Raw genomic sequence first — 15,779 nt, 5'->3', positions numbered from 1 at the left:
TGCAGGGAAGTATATTATTCTAACACTCATGCGTCCTACCATCCTCTCAGGAGGATTTCAAAACTAAGGTTTGAAATGTAAGTCGTGCCCTCCTCAATCCTTTAAAGTCCTCAAGGTACTAATAAGTTTAGTGGCAGAATTTCCTCAAGTTCTTTCCTTTGTGCTCCCAACTCACAGAAGAACCAGAGCTTGTGAGTTTGTGACTGAAACTACTTCTTCCCCTTCTTTCCACCCTCCTACTGGGCTCAATGGAAAACACATGAATGAATGCCACACTGGCTGGTGGACATCTTTAGGCCACTCCTCTGTTTAATCTCTCCATGGCATTTGGCATGAGGTTTCTGGCCATGTTTGGTCAGTTCTGGTCAGCACCTCTTTTTGGAGCCTGCCAGGCCTCTGCATGCCCTGTACCTGTGGTACTTACTTCCTGCTGTTTAACTCTGGAATGAAATGGAGGCTTTCTCCTTTCTGGTGAGTGTAATTCAGGGGGCTAGGGTGCTAGATGACTCGATGCTACAAAGTCTTGGGAATCTGAAAAACAAACTCCATAGTCAACATAAGCATGGGTTTCAGGAAGAAGTTTTATTGTAGAAGACAAATTAAGAGAAAGGAAACAAACAGAGCTCCCAAAACAAGAAGAATTTCTATTGAGAATATATATATATATACATATATATATATACACACACATACACACACATATATATATATATATATATATATATATATATATATATATATATATATATATATAAAGGTTTTATTGGGGAGGGGGTGAGCTGGTGAGTTCAGTTGGCTCACCATGAAGTACTCAGGCATGTCCCATCCCTGTAGTTAGTCAATAGTTTCACAGACATCTTCTAAAGTGATTTGCAGACTTCTATTTTACTCCTCACAAGGGTGTATGCCTGTCTCTTCCAAGAAAGCAAACATCTCTGCTAGTCCTGTGGAAAGCCTCAGTCCTAACCCCCCTCAGGAAGAACTATTCATGTTCACTATGACAATCCATATGCACAGAGGCTTTGAGGACATCAAATTAGCATTTGTAATCAATCAATAGTTTCCCTGCGTTGAGGGGTAAGAAAGTGAAGTCATGGAGATTAAATACTTTCTTCCTCAGGAGAAAATAAAAAGAATAAAGGAAAGATGAAGAAGCAAAGCGCTGAGTTATGACTGATGAGTAAAGGACTCACACATGGGAGAGACTAGGCTGCTCCTCTCAGAAGTTCACCAGCTCTGTGCTGAGGTAGACAACCAGGAAGGGCCAGAAAGAGTCAGGCAGGGCCAGACAGGGTGAGCAGGGACAGGCAGGACTAGGAAGGACCAGGCAGGGCCAGAAAAGGTCAGTCAGGATCAGAAAGGGCCAGGCAGGGCCAGGCAGGACCAGGCAGGACAAGGCAGGACCAGGTAAGGCCAGGTAGGATCAAGCAGGATCAGGCAAGGTCAGACAGGGCCTGGCAAGTAATTTACCTAGGTCTTTTGAACTATAGGTTCCAGAAAACTGTAAATAAAATTTACCCCTAAAAATAAAACCCCTGGGGTAAGTTAGGGCACCAGGGCTGGTGCATGGAAGGGAAGTCACTAGGGCAAGAAGAACATTGAATCCTAGGGCTTGGGCTCCTCATGAGTGAAAGGGCTCTGCAAAGGACAGTCTGGAAAGGCTCACAGCAACTTCAAGCCATAGCAAAGTTCCTGGGAATACAGATAGCATCCTCTTAGCGTTGCTGCAGTTCCTGAAACTGTCCGTGCAGATTGCTAAAGGCTACCAAGGAATCCAAGCGTGTCCCAGGGAAGGGTGTTCAGTACTACTTACATACACATGCAATGGGCCAGGGTCTGATTTAGAAACATGAGACCTCTTGGGACCCCGAAATTCTTCAAGACTAGATAATCAATGACATGGATAGATCAACAGTCTCTCGAATATCCTGTGGGGGCAGACTGGAGAAAGAAGGATGGAGTATCGTGAAGCAGGTAACAGGCAAGGAGCTGGTCAGGTTACTGGCCCAGTAGCTGCCAATCCTTAAACAGAGCAAAAGGCTTGTCTCAGTCACTGTTCTATTGATGAGAAGAGCCACTACAATCAAAGCAACTCTTATAAAAGAAAGTATTAGGGGTTGGGGATTTAGCTCAGTGGTAGAGCGCTTGCCTAGCAAGCACAAGGCCCCAGGTTCGGTCCTCAGCTCCAGGAAAAAAAAAAAAAAGCATTTAAGTGGGGACTTGCTTACAGTTTTAGGGAGTTAGCGCATAAATAGGATGGTGGGAAGCAAAGCTGGGAGCAGGGGTTGAGGACTTTATATCCTGATCTTTAGGCAGGAGAGAGAGAGAGAGAGAGAGAGAGAGAGAGAGAGAGAGAGAGAGAGAGAGAGAGAGACTGAGCCTAGTGTGAATTTTTGAAACCCCAAAGCCCACTCCCAGTAACACACCTTTCCCAACAAGGCCATACCTCCTAATCCTTTCCAAATTGTTCCACTAACTAGGGACCAAGCATTTAAACATAGGATCCTATGGGGACAATTCTCATAAGACCACCACAAGGCTCAGGCTAATTCTGTGCTTTTATTTTATTGTAGCTGCTTCAAGAAGCACAAACAACGGACATGAGGACGTTTAGTTTCCCCAGAAAAGTCTGTCGTGGCAGGATGACCCTTCCAGAACATGACAGAGATCCATGCTAGAACAAAGACAGATTTTGGCACAGGAAGACACTCCAAGACTGGAAAATAGAGTCCTAAAAACCTCCACAAAGCTGCATCCACACTCAGCAAACGTAGACAACCCCCCTGAAAGACCATGCGACCCTCAGCATGAGCTATCACCAGCAGCTGCAGGCTGAGTGGCTCACCCAGCACCACCGGATGTGAACTAAGAGCCTCGTACCGCGCGGCCCTTCTTCCTTCCCTAGGCCCGGTTTATTTTTCTCTCTCTAATGCTCCATTCAGGCAGAGCTCTCCAGCCCAGCTTCCCAGGGGGTGTGGCATCACCAGCCCATCCATCTTAATGAAATAACCGAAGTGGAGACACAGAAAGGCTTAGATTGCAGATGAGCACCAAGTAATCGATCCGCTCGTTGGCGATAAATCCAATCCAGGCATCTTAATGACCGAAAGCAGTCATTAAGACAACCAATGGCTTTGGCCAGTCACTGCTGTTTCAGTCTTGGCTGTGTGTCCGGTATCTGGGCTGTGAGCAGAAAAGACCAAAGCAGATGGTTTTTAAGTTCAGCATGACTTCCTGTTGACACACCTTTCTCTTAACCTCAGAGATTATTCTGGAAGGGACATAGTGAGCTTGCTGCTGAGTTCGTCAGAGAGCAGCTTGTGGTCAACTGTGTAAGATACAGGCCACCCTTCCGTGAATGCCCTGGTGCTTGACTATGGGGGGACTCATGGTTGAACTCCAATCTTCCTCCTCCATCACGCTGCCCCCTCCTACCTGCCTTCTGTGTTCATCTGGAAGATCAAAAGATGAAAAGTAGATTAATAAACGGTGAGGGGCAGACTGGGAAGGAAGATCTGAATTTGTGGTGACAGGAGGTTCCCCCAGTGACAGTGCTGGTTCCCAAGATGACAGTGACTTCACCCCCATCCTTTATAATAATAATCCCCCACCAGTTACAGATACACACATGGCCCCAGCTCTGTTTTTCTCTGCTTCTGGAGATTGCTCCCTTGCAAAGAGGTAGGACTAAGGCTTTTGCTGATCCAGGGCTAAGGAGGGAGGTAGAAACACCTCCCATTTCTCTTCCACTCTCCACAGCTTGGGCTTCCAGAGAGCAGCATAAATGGAGTTCCCTACAGAGCCCCACTTCATTGTAAGAAGGATAACTATGTAAGGAAGACCTGCAACAGACTTAAATGCCTGATCTGGGAGCCTTGATTGAGTGTAGACCCATCACGCATGTATGTCCAAAAGCTCAGCTGAGTGTGGGTCTGAGTTGCAGCCGTGCCAGTCTGGGAGAATCACAGTAAAGGTTTGTCTTGGTTCTCTACCCTCAGGGACCAGGACAACTTGTGTAGTCTCTGAACCTTGTTCTCATCTGGAGACTAGATGTACCCGTTCAATAGCTTCCCGATGCTTGCTGTCGGTCAGGCACACTTGAAGGACTGCTCATTCAAAGCCTGGCCCCTCGGGCACACTGCAGTCTGCTGGGAGAAGGAGGTGAACCAAGATTAGCTGTTGTTGCATGCCGGGCGGTGATAAATTCTATGAGGAAAGATGCAGGCAGAGGCAGCCATGGTGATGATGCTTCACACAGCCGCAAGGATCTCTGTAAGGGCACCGCACTGATACACAGAGGGAGAACACATTGAGGGAAAGGACTTCCAAATGCAGAGGGTCTGCTGGCGGCAGTGGGGGTGGCTGGCTCCAGGGACAGCCTGAAATGCTACCATTCTCTTCAGGCTCCTGTAGAGGTGAACACAGTTATTAGCATTGCGCTTTAGATGAAAGATCATATGGTTCAAATTTGTTATGAGATGAAGCAAATAACACAAAGGAGAACCAGGTAGGAAGAGGAGACTAAAGAACACAGACAGAAGCCTTCAGAACTCCAGTGACGACAGTGCATACAGAGAGGCAGATTCAGCATTAGCACCAGCATGGCGATCTAGGCCAAGCAACCCGTCACGATATGCCTTTTGATGACTCAAGTTCTCTGACTTCAGTCTGCTCTTGCAACAAGCTGAACAACTTAACATACCAAGCCTCACATAGAACTATTTTACCCTTGAATTAATTTATATATTGTAGCTATTCAAAGCTATTTAGATTGTATAATTCTGTGAAGCAGAAATCACTTTACACGTAAGGAAAATTTTGGTTCAAAACCATTAACTAACTTGCCCGTCTGGGGATGCAGCTCAGTGGTGAAGAGCTGTAGAAAGACCCTCAAAACACATCTGTCAGACGATTGCATATGCACATGGAGATTGTAACAAATGGGGAGGAGACAAAATGTGGCCAAATGACAGGGCTGGGAAGGGCAAGCAATATGAAGTGGATGGACGGTACCCACATCTCTCTGTGCCCAGTCTACCATATCTGAGCTACTGTGTGTGAGTCGCCTCACTTGAGTGACCAGGTTGATGGATTTCAAGGCAGAGCTGGGCCTTAGAGGAAAGTTCACAACTGTAAGTGTGTGCAGTTTGCAAAGACAGTCTGCATGCACAGGGCACTATGCTGGTTATAGAGTGCTTGCATGAGGTCATTTGCTTTCAGAGGCTCACTGGTACCCTGGGCAGGGATGAAGTTATCTTAAAGTTCACATCTTAGTACAAAAGATACAGGACACATGCTGCATAATTCTGCCCAACAAGGAATCTGACCAAAACAGTCAAATTAGAGATGCCATGGGATCTGGGGGTCCAGTTACTGTGCCCCCTCTTGCTGATCTTTATTTCACAGCTTCAGAAAGTGCACCAAGCATTTCCAGCCACCCTATTCCGTATCTCTCTCTGATCTGCAAGATGACTTTGCCGTTCGGGGAATCAAAAGTCACTGTGTTTTCCTGAGGCAGAGAAGGTTACCGTGCCCATTTGTTGGCAGAGAGGAACCACTATCAAGTTTTCCATAGAAAAGAAGTATATCGTTCACACTAGTAGAGAAGGTACAGCCAGACTCTGGACAGAGTGACAGAGCTAAGGTCACATCAGACTCAAACCCAGCAGAAAATAGGTAGCAGGGTCTATCAGGAAGGTTCCTAGAGAGAGGTGACTCAGGTAGAGCAGGTCAAGGGCAGGTCATCTCAGCCATTGTTAAACCCATTCTAAGACTGGTGCCATCCTTCCTGCTACAGACTCCAAGGGTAGAGAATAGATCTGGGAGAGCCTGTGTCAAGGCAGCATGACCTCACTCTGCACGTTGGAGCTCCCAAACTCACTAGGTTTGGTGACAGAGAGTCCTCCTTACAGACAGGCAGGCGCTTTACATTCCTCCTAAAGCTTCTGCAAGAGCTACCAGCTCTACCTGGAACATGGCTCTGACCACTTCCTCCTTCCAGGGCATTGTTTCCCTCCCTGTCACTGATTAATTTTGCTCGTTTTATTTCCTGCGACAACTCATCGACTGGAAAACTCACTCTGACACTTACCATCTGCCTGGGTTTGTGATGACTGATGGGCTGGCTCATGTGTCTGAACACCGAGTCCCCAGATGGTGGCACTGATTGGGAAGGTTGTAGAACCTTTAGGAGCTGTGCTGACAGAAGTGGGTCCTTAGGGGTGGGTCTTGAGACTTTGTACTGTGACCCCACTTCTTGGCTGCTATCTACTTCCTGATTTGATTTTGGACATGATATGACCAGGTACTTCAAGCTCCTGCCATCACACCTCCCCCACCATGATGGACTGAATCCCCCTGGAGTGTGAAGAAAAATAACTCCCTCTTCCTTTAAGTTTCCTCTTGTCAGGTATTTGGTCCCAGAAACAAGAAAACCAAATATACAGGTTTAGGTGGGTCCCAGGTACTCAGAGGCAACTTGCTGTTCTGCCATGAAAATCACGATGCAAAATCACGTCAACTCTGGATGGTCATTGAAGTCAGCTGGCATTCTCTATTTTGTAAACCACTGTCCAATGAAATCAGAATGTCTTGATTTCTATCCCCTTTTGCCACTTTAACCTCAATAATTAGCAAATTATCCTGGGTACCCGACATCACCACTGACCCTAACTGACACCTAGCATTACCCACTGAGGATATGAACTCTCGTTCAACCCTCTTAAGTGGTGCTTCTTTTCTCACACCTGCCCTCTTCCTCATTCCAGACACAAAGTGCCCTCGATCCTTAAAGATGCTTTCAGACTGTAGGTCCCCCTCTCCTTCTTGAAATCCTCAGTGGTATACTAACAGGCTATGTCTTTCACTGGTGCAAGGCTTTAAAGGCATAATCTCAAGGCTCAATGTGCATACAAATCCTACATAAAACTACAGATTTTGCATCTCCATCCAGCATCCTGCTGGCCCAGGAGAAAGATCTATAGGTCTGAGCCATTGTCTTCTAATCCACAACCCTACGACCTGGGTCAATGTCTTTACCTCCAATGCTACTGCACACATTATTCCTGACACGTATTTCTCATTGTGTCAATGTTCTTTCCAAACCATGGCTTCTCAGTTCTTTTGTTTGCATTAGCTTTGACTGTCTTGTCTTATACCTCTCCCATGGCTCCCTTCTTGTGCTATAGATTTGGACATTAGCTATGGCCACAGCCCTGCTGTGGTCTTTACTGTCTCCTTGCTCCTGTCCTTTGATCCCTCACATCCTTCTAACAGCATCCTCCTCCCCCTGTCTCTTCCTTGCCCCTCAGTCAGTTGATAATTTGCTTCCTGTTTCACAAAGGCGATGAAAGAAATCAGACTTGAATAGATGGAAGTCTCCCCTCTACTTACTACTAACATCTATGCCCATCTATATACCCTTTCTAGATTTACTGTGAGTCAGTCTTCCCACACTATATGTGTGCCCTTTAAGAGTGTTTCCTTCTCGCCTACTGCTCTGGTCATCTGTCACCTGCCTCTATCATTTCTGCATCAACATTTTTTCTTATGTGGTTGATAACTTACACTCAGGGAAGAACTCAGGGCTTTCCCCATGCCAGATGCATCCACTTTGTAACTGTTACACAAACTCATTTCTCATCCTCCAGAACAAAAAGAAAGAACCCACTTGATACCTTCAAACTCTTATAAGTAACTGTGGATTCTTCTCTACCAATGTATAGCAAAATTCTTTAAAAGATTTCTAATTGTCATTTCTAATTGCGCTCTGCTCACTCTGAAATTTTTGTCTTATTAGAGTTGTATTTCATACAGAAGTGGTGCACTGCAGCTTACAGAATAAATATGAGGACGGGGGTGCTTACATAACCTGTATTATAAATCCTTTGGTTCTACCTTCAATGCAGCATGAAGCAGGCAGGATGGCAAATGCTATAGTCCTAGCTCTCAAGGGGAGAGACAAGAGGACCATGAGTTCAATGTCATTTTCGGCCACATCGAAAGTTTGAGGGCAAACTTGGCTAAGTGAGATCCTGACATAACAAAGAAAATATATCAGCGAAGAAGAAGCAAATGCCACTCTGAAGCCTAACAGGCGCTCTGTACCTTTTATGCCCACAACAGAACTCTGGATTTTGATCCCCATACCCTGACATCAAGTTCTTCCTAAACCACCCCCTTACCCCCACACATAGATGGCCATACCAACCATAAAGTTTAAATTTTTAAGATGTTTCTTCAATTAAATATCTGAGCATCAGCATCTGTCTCAGTTAGGGTTTTACTGCTGTGAATGGATACCATGACTAAGCCAACTCTTATAGGGACAACATTTAATCGGGGCTGGCTTACAGGTTCAGAGGTTCAGTCCAGTATCATCAAGGCAGGAACATGGCAGTGCCCAGGCAGACATGGTGCAGGAGGAGCTGAGAGTTCTACATAGCAGAATACTGACTTACAGGCAGCTAGGATGAGGGTCTTAAAGCCCACTTCCACAGTGACACACTTACACCAGAAAGGCCACACCTACTCCAACAGGGCCACCCATCTAATAGTGCAACTCCCTGGACCAAGCATATGCAAACCATCCCAGCATCCACCTACATCTTTCTCTCATATTAAACAGCCAACCCACTGCTAAACATACTGGCTGCACCATGAGAATAGACCCAGAGTCTGCACTGTTCCTATTGCCCCCTCTACAACCCTAATCCAGGGTACTCGCAGCCATTGCTGTCCTCAGAAAGTGAAAATAAAAATTAACTCATCCATTGACATCACCGTGTGGCTTCCTGTCTCAGCACACAGGCCAGAGCCTTCAAGAATTCCCATAGTCCACTGCCCCTACTTCTTGATCTCATCTCTGTCCAGCCTCTTAGTCAGACTCCATAGAAGCCCTGGCCTCCTGGTAACTCTACTGCACATGAGAACAGGTCCTCTTGGCTGTCCCGCTGCTCCTCTGCACTGCAGAAATCTCCAAGTTGTTACATATGTTTCTTCTGCCACCTGGCCACTCCTCACTCAGCTGCCCATACCCCATGCCTTCATTTCCTGCAGACCCCTGTTGAAAAGACTTTCTTAGAAGGCCTTCCTTGCTTGGTCTTACAATGTACCCCAAGAGTCTCTGCTCCCCTACTCTGCTGGGCTCCTTTTTGTCAGTCATCACCACTTGCTTATGAATTCCATAGATAGGTAGACGATCAAATAGACTGTAGGTAGAGATTGACATAGTATTAGGTATAGTTGGATAGATAGATAGATAGATAGATAGATAGATAGATAGATAGATAGATGGATGGATGAATAGATAGATAGATGAATAGATAGATGACAAATAGTCACTTAACACATTAAGTACTAGACAGATGATGAATAGGTAGGTAGATAGATAGATAACAGAGAGATAAATCAGAAATGATTGAATATATAGATGATAAATAGATATTCACATATTTAGTATTTAATAATATAGGTAATACATGGATAATTAGATGATGGATGGATGGATAGACAGACAGACTTACGTTTTAAGTTCCTGCTAACATACAAACACTATTATTGCTCAACCCCAGCAGTTAATCATGCGTGGGGGCTATGTTTGCATCGAGTAAATGTTTGTCTTTTGAATGAATTCACTGGGAATGTACTTTCAGACTGTACTCTGAATTACTAGCCCTCACCAGGAGCAAATGCACTGACGTCTCTAAGCCTGTACGTCTAGCGTCCGCTAAAATATGCGTGGCACGGCACACTGCCACTTTGTTTAAATAGGTTAATTTCCTCCGTTTCGCCTTTCCCTAGTGTTGACATTGACTGTGCATCTCAAATTTTCTATAACAGTCCCAGCTGACACTTGCAGCCCTGGAAATTATTAAGTATTCCCCTCCTGTGATCAAAGCTCACAATAACTATTTGGAATAACTAGCGATGTGCTTATCTGAACACGGGCACCATGACAGTCTTGGACGTCCCTTTCAGCTCTCTTAGAGAGGGAGTGACCATATACTGGGAAGAAATGGGTGTTTTTCCCTGGACACAGTTCTCAAACATAATAACATGTGATACACATCTACCATCACCACATCACAGAGCATGTAAATAAAAAATGTAGCAAGAAACAGTAAATTTTGAAATACTGAATTAATTTTAAAAATCCTCATTTTAAAAAGGCTCCTGGGAAAGGATACTACTATGTTTTAAATATCACAGAACCCAAAACCAAAAGTTAAAATCTCAGTTGTGATATTTCTTAGACCCATAGAGAGAGAGCTGTGTGATTCTCTGAGTTATCTAGCCAGACGTGCCCCCAGCCTGGAACATTCCTGGCTACACAATGCATGTGAGTGCTTTGTAAGTAAGTTTGCCAGAGCTCCTTGGCTCTCAAGGAGATTCTTAGTGATGTCCACCAACAGCAAACTCTCCTACAGTGTTCCTACAGAATTGCTTCCCTGCCCTGCTCCCTACTAACACTGAGAGAACCCAAGAATTAGGAAAGCCAGGGAGAAAAGGAGGGCCACCCAAGTTTCTGAGCAAACATACCATAGTAGGACCTGACACACAAGAACACAGAGATGTTTTCTTTTGTGAACCTTTGTTCTCCAAAGTTGCCTCAGGAGGGCCCAGGAAGGGTTGTGGGAGAAAAGCATAAATGAGGTGGAGTGGCAGGCCCTAGGGACCCATTGCCTGCAGTCAGAGCCACATAGCAATACAGAACACAGGAGAGGGACAGCCTCCGGACTTGTAAGAAAGGGAGGCCTTTGGTGGGTGTTCTGAGATTAGTGAGAACGCTATAGGTAGAGCCCCACTGCCTCTCCCTCTGGTGGTGAGATGTGGCTCTCTCCATGCGGTTCTGAACCAACAGTTTCTAGAAAGAGGTGGCTTTATCAGTGCTGTCTGGGAATGGAGACAACTGCTTCATCCCTCTAGGGCTGCTGGCAACATGGCCTTAAGGCTTGTCAGCTTCCATTTACTCCCCATTACTCCTGCTCTTCATGCCCCTGCCTCATCCTACCTTACACATCCTGGTGTACACAGAAAAAGGCCAGGACGACAGGACCGAAGATCAACCTAAAGCCTGCTGACCCTTAAGAGCACCCTCTGCCTGAGCAAAGAAGAGAAGCAGAGAGTTCAAAGGTGAGCGACTTGTCTGGTGAAGTGCCTGGCCCTCTTTTCCTTTAAAGTGTTAAAGACTCCTCCTGATGCTTTATCATAAGTGAAACCTGAGGCATGGGATACAGAAGGGGAGTGGGGTGGGTTGGCGGGTGATTTTGAAGATCACCAGAGATTCTGATAGCCTCCAGTAGCCAGTACTTTCCCCCAAAAAAAGCTATCACCTCAGACTTCAAAGAAGGTCAGGGTGGGATTGAGAAAACCAGGAGAGCACACTAAGTCTTGGACACCAGACATGAAGTAGTCAATCATTAGAAAGAATACCAGCCCTAATTTATGAGAACGGGAATTACGACTCAGAAAGGGAAAGTTGTTTTCCTAAAAGACCACAGTTAAAGGCTGGAGAGCATCTCTCAAAGATCCCTGGTAGAGGAAGGGAGTCATTTGAAAGAGATGATGTGGGGGCCCTTAACTCCAGCTGCTGCCGGCTCGTCTGTAGTGGGCTGGAAACTGAGAGACCCTGCTGAAGCTGCCGTGTGGATCGGCATGTCCTTCTCCTAACCCCACCACTGCCAGCCCAGTACTAACAAGGTTCTGCTTTAATCTCCCTCCTCGACTGACTCCTGCTCTGTGTATCATCCCGCTCACAAACTCACCCTCCGCTTTGGCCTCTCTACCCCTCGTAGGTGTTTTAACCACTTTGAAATCAATCTCCCTGCAACCCAATACTGGTTCTTTACTTGGTTTACAACTTCTAAAGCAACGTTTATGTGACGACATTTAAGGAAAAACCCATGTGTCCCCTCATCTTTTCTTGCATTCCCCATTGTAACCATCGCTCCCTTCCCCCACCTTGTTGGGCAACAGTCTGCCTAGATCTTCCTTGTGTAAATGCTTCCCCTAACACACTCGGGTCTTCTATCTTTCACTAGGGTCTGGGGTCAGGGTGGGGAGACATACAACTCCTCAGAAACACTACCTTTGGAAACTTGTCAGGAGGAGTCAACTTTTCCCTGTATTTATAGAGTCTGTGCCTAGGAACATAGCCCAGGAAGCAAGAGGGAGAGATAGCTTGCTCTGTTTTTGAACAGTTAATAACAATCATTTCTTTATGGGGTAGCATGCTGAATACATTTCTAGCCTGCACACAGTGATTCAAGGTATGTGGTCTCGTCTGCACCGTGTCAAGCATTTACCATTTCTTTGGGATGGAAACATTTAAAACGATCTCTTTTTGGCAACTTGAAGGATATGATGCTGTATTCCTCAGACTAATGTTGCCCTCTGGGTAACAAAATGCAGAATTCTTCCTGTCTAGTGTGACACTGGACTGATTTCTCCCAAGTCCCATATCTTCTAGCAAACAGATTCCACTCTGTGCTTCTCTGAACTCAGCTCTCGTCTGTCCCACATGTGAGGGAAACCGTGTGACATTTGTCTTTCTGTTTAACCTATATCAACCCTTCTATATCTGCCCATATTGCAACAAATGTAGGACTTTCTCTTTTTTGAGGCTAAATAGAATTCTGCTGTATGTATGCACCACATTTTTACTTATCCATCACCTTGTGGCATTTGGTTAATGAGCACTCCTTTATGTGCTTGTTGGCCATTTGTGCATTGTCTCTTTTGAAATATTTATGTGAGCACTAAAATTCTCTGCCCATGTTTTTAAACTGGATTGTTGCAGCTATTCCAACTGCTGTTGGGATTTTTAGTTCATCCCGCGTTCTATAGACTAGCGCCATGACACCTAAGCACGTGGGGAAGCCCTCTACAGTCTGAACATGGGATTGCGTGTGACTCATTCTACTTTTCGTCATATACACAAAGAAACCAAGAGTTAGGGAGTAAACAGATAGATAGGTATATAAATTCATAATAGCCAGAAAAGAGCCCCATAAGCCTTGTACAGTTCCAGGGTAATCTAACTTTCAAACTTAAATTTATACCCAGCTACAGTGATGTAGGAGTTAAGGGAATTTCTGAATGCTTATAAAAATATTATCTCAGATATAATTTATTGTATATTCATTCACTAAGTCATACAGTCAGATATAACTGTATATATGATTTCATTATAATAATTGATCTTGAAGGGAGAATAATGGATGGGAGAGAATTATCACTGGTAATATTAGAATTGTAGGTCACATCTCACCCTTCAAAGACTAAAGCAAATGTGACCTAATGCTGCTGGGATGCTCAGATCTATCAAGATGTAGGAGTTTTGTCCTCTTTTTAAACTTTTAAAGATTTACTTATTTTACATATATGGATATTTTGCCTGCCTCTCTGTGTGTGTGTGTGTGTGTGTGTGTGTGTGTGTGTGTGTGTACCATGAGCACGACTAGTACCAACAGAAGAGGGTATCCAATTCCCTGGAACCACCATGTGGTTGCTGGGACTCAAACCCAGGTCCTCTGCAAGAGCAGCAAGTGCTCTTAACCACTGAGCCATCCTTCCATCCCCTTTGTTATATTTTTGTAGATCTCATATCATTTGAAGAATGCAGCAAAAAAGTCAATATCTTCATTTTTGTCTTGGCTGCATTTGGAAAACTTTATCACATACGAGATGCTCAAAGGACAGCTAATACATAACTAAAACTTCAAATTCACCTGAGAAATGCAACTTAGCCGATAGCCTGCGCTTGGCTTATTTCTATCGCAGTCATTTATTTTTCCACCATTACTTAAGAAAATAAACCAGAGAGCTGACCAAAGTAACTTAAGAGAGAGAAGGTTGGTCCTGGTTCAAGAGGAAGGCAGGAGAAGTGGAGGCAGGGACACCTTGGGCTCTGGTGCCAACCAAATAGCCAAGAGAGAACACAGGCTTCCCCTAGCTTCTTCTCTCTCTGCTTCGAATTCAGTCCCAGGCCCAAACCCAGAGGACAGGGCTGCCTACATCCCACATTCTTCCGTTCTCAGTTAATGAACTTGGGGAACACCCTTATCTCCGTAAGTCTCTCCACGTGGATGAATTCCATGAGTTGACAATAAAGGTTAAGTAAGCATCACAGAAGCCACAGATATATAAAACAAAACCCCAGGGTTTTTTTTTTAATTAAAATTTTTTGGTATAGTAAATTTTTTTTCAGTATATAAACTAAATATTTACTAAGAGAAGACATTGGTGAAAATTGTCAAACTAATAGGTTTTAGCATAATAGGAAATTATGAAATACAAAATAGAAGTATACAATCATACAAAGTACTAAGGCCATTTGAAGGACACACACACACACACACACACACATACACACACACACATGTCAACAGTATACCAGTTACTATAGTGACATCATCTTTAATGACTGTCTTAGATACAGTAAAATTTTATCATGTTCTTTCTCCTCCTGAATCCTCTTTACTTCTGTACTCAGTCAATTTCATTCACGTGTGCTCTCTCTCAAACAAGTAAACAAACCACACTCCTAACCAAAAGCACATGAAAAACCATGGACTCTGTCTCGTGTTGGCCAACTACTCCTGGGTGCAGGGCCTGCCCTAGAATATGGTTGATAGAGGCATTGGAGAAAACTGATTTTCCCTTTCTCAGAGGTATCAATCACAAAAGGCTTCTTGGTTTGGGGTGGGACTTTGTGTCCACCTCCCCTTCTCCGTGCTGGGATTTGGTCTGCTTTGAACCTGTGCAGGTCCTGTACATGCTGTCACAGTCTCTCAGGTCATACGTGTAGACTACTGCTGTGTCTGGAAGACACGTGTACCTTGGAGTCATCCACCACCTCCGGCTCTTACAATCTTTCCAACTCCTCTTTCACATAGATCCCCGTAGGCCTTGAGGTCTGATGAAGACATCCCATTCGGAGCAGCATGCCTCCAAGTCTTCTACATCCCGCACATTGTCCATTTGTAAAGATCTGTTCCTAATGAACCCACACGTCAGAGTCCACTGGCTGAGTTCCCTCATAAAACACACGAGGGTGCTGAGCCATCTAGCTCACCAGCTACGTAATATGATGTCCTTCTAGAAAGATCTCAGACCTTTCCCCTTCCTCTCTTAAACGACTCTCTTCTGATGCCCTTAGCAGCAAAGCAGCTATCCAAATCAATAGTGTCTTCCCTCTGAGACACTGACTACTTCCACAAAGTACTTAACTGCAGAAATATATATATATTCCATTCCATTTCTTGGTCTGAAGAGTGTCACCCAGCATCTGCTGCTTATTTGAGATAAGCCGTGCATTGGTGAGGGATGAGAACATGCCAGGAAATTGAGGACATGTGGGTATTTTCCTGAGCTGTATTAACACGTCTCATGCTTTTCAGAGATTAGAACTTTTATCACTGGTTCACACACATAAAAAAAAACTGTATTAAACTGTACAAATGTTAGAGCAGAACAGACCAAATCATTCCTTTTCTCAGGACGCTGTGTGATGATGCAGCAGACTACGGACAAGGGATGGAACCCCACGGAGCCAGTGCTCTCCCACTGCACTTGCCTTTCCATTGCCTGACAAGGCAGGTGATGAAGTATGGAGCTGAGGAGCTGTCAGCCTTGAGGGACGGAGTGAAAAGTCACATTTGCCCTTTGTTGGAAGCTCCTAAATAGAGAAGCAGGGATTACCGAGACGATGCCAACTAAACACACAGGAAGCGAATTTCGGACGGCAGCACCTGTTAGTAAGTGGTAAGGACACAGCC

At 44.8% G+C, this 15,779-nt stretch overlaps 1 long non-coding RNA gene across 2 annotated transcripts in view; it reads right to left on the bottom strand.

The window, feature by feature from the left end:
* Positions 1–2,549: 2,549 nt before the first annotated feature.
* Positions 2,550–15,779, bottom strand: part of LOC102555798 (uncharacterized) — a 97,314-nt gene continuing 84,084 nt past the window's right edge. Inside the window, exons 9-10 of one of the 2 annotated variants that reach the window (XR_010057114.1) lie at positions 4,029–4,148; positions 2,550–3,452 (exon numbers count right to left, since the gene is read on the bottom strand). This is a non-coding gene — a long non-coding RNA (uncharacterized LOC102555798). The remainder of the gene's footprint in view (positions 3,453–4,028; positions 4,149–15,779) is intronic. The other variant, XR_010057116.1, reaches the window with a different exon arrangement.

The sequence above is a fragment of the Rattus norvegicus genome, chromosome 13 (genome assembly GCF_036323735.1).
Source record: "Rattus norvegicus strain BN/NHsdMcwi chromosome 13, GRCr8, whole genome shotgun sequence".
Lineage (NCBI taxonomy): Eukaryota > Metazoa > Chordata > Mammalia > Rodentia > Muridae > Rattus > Rattus norvegicus.
The sequence above is the reverse complement of the archived record's forward strand: the minus strand, read 5'-3'. Positions and strand labels throughout refer to the sequence as shown.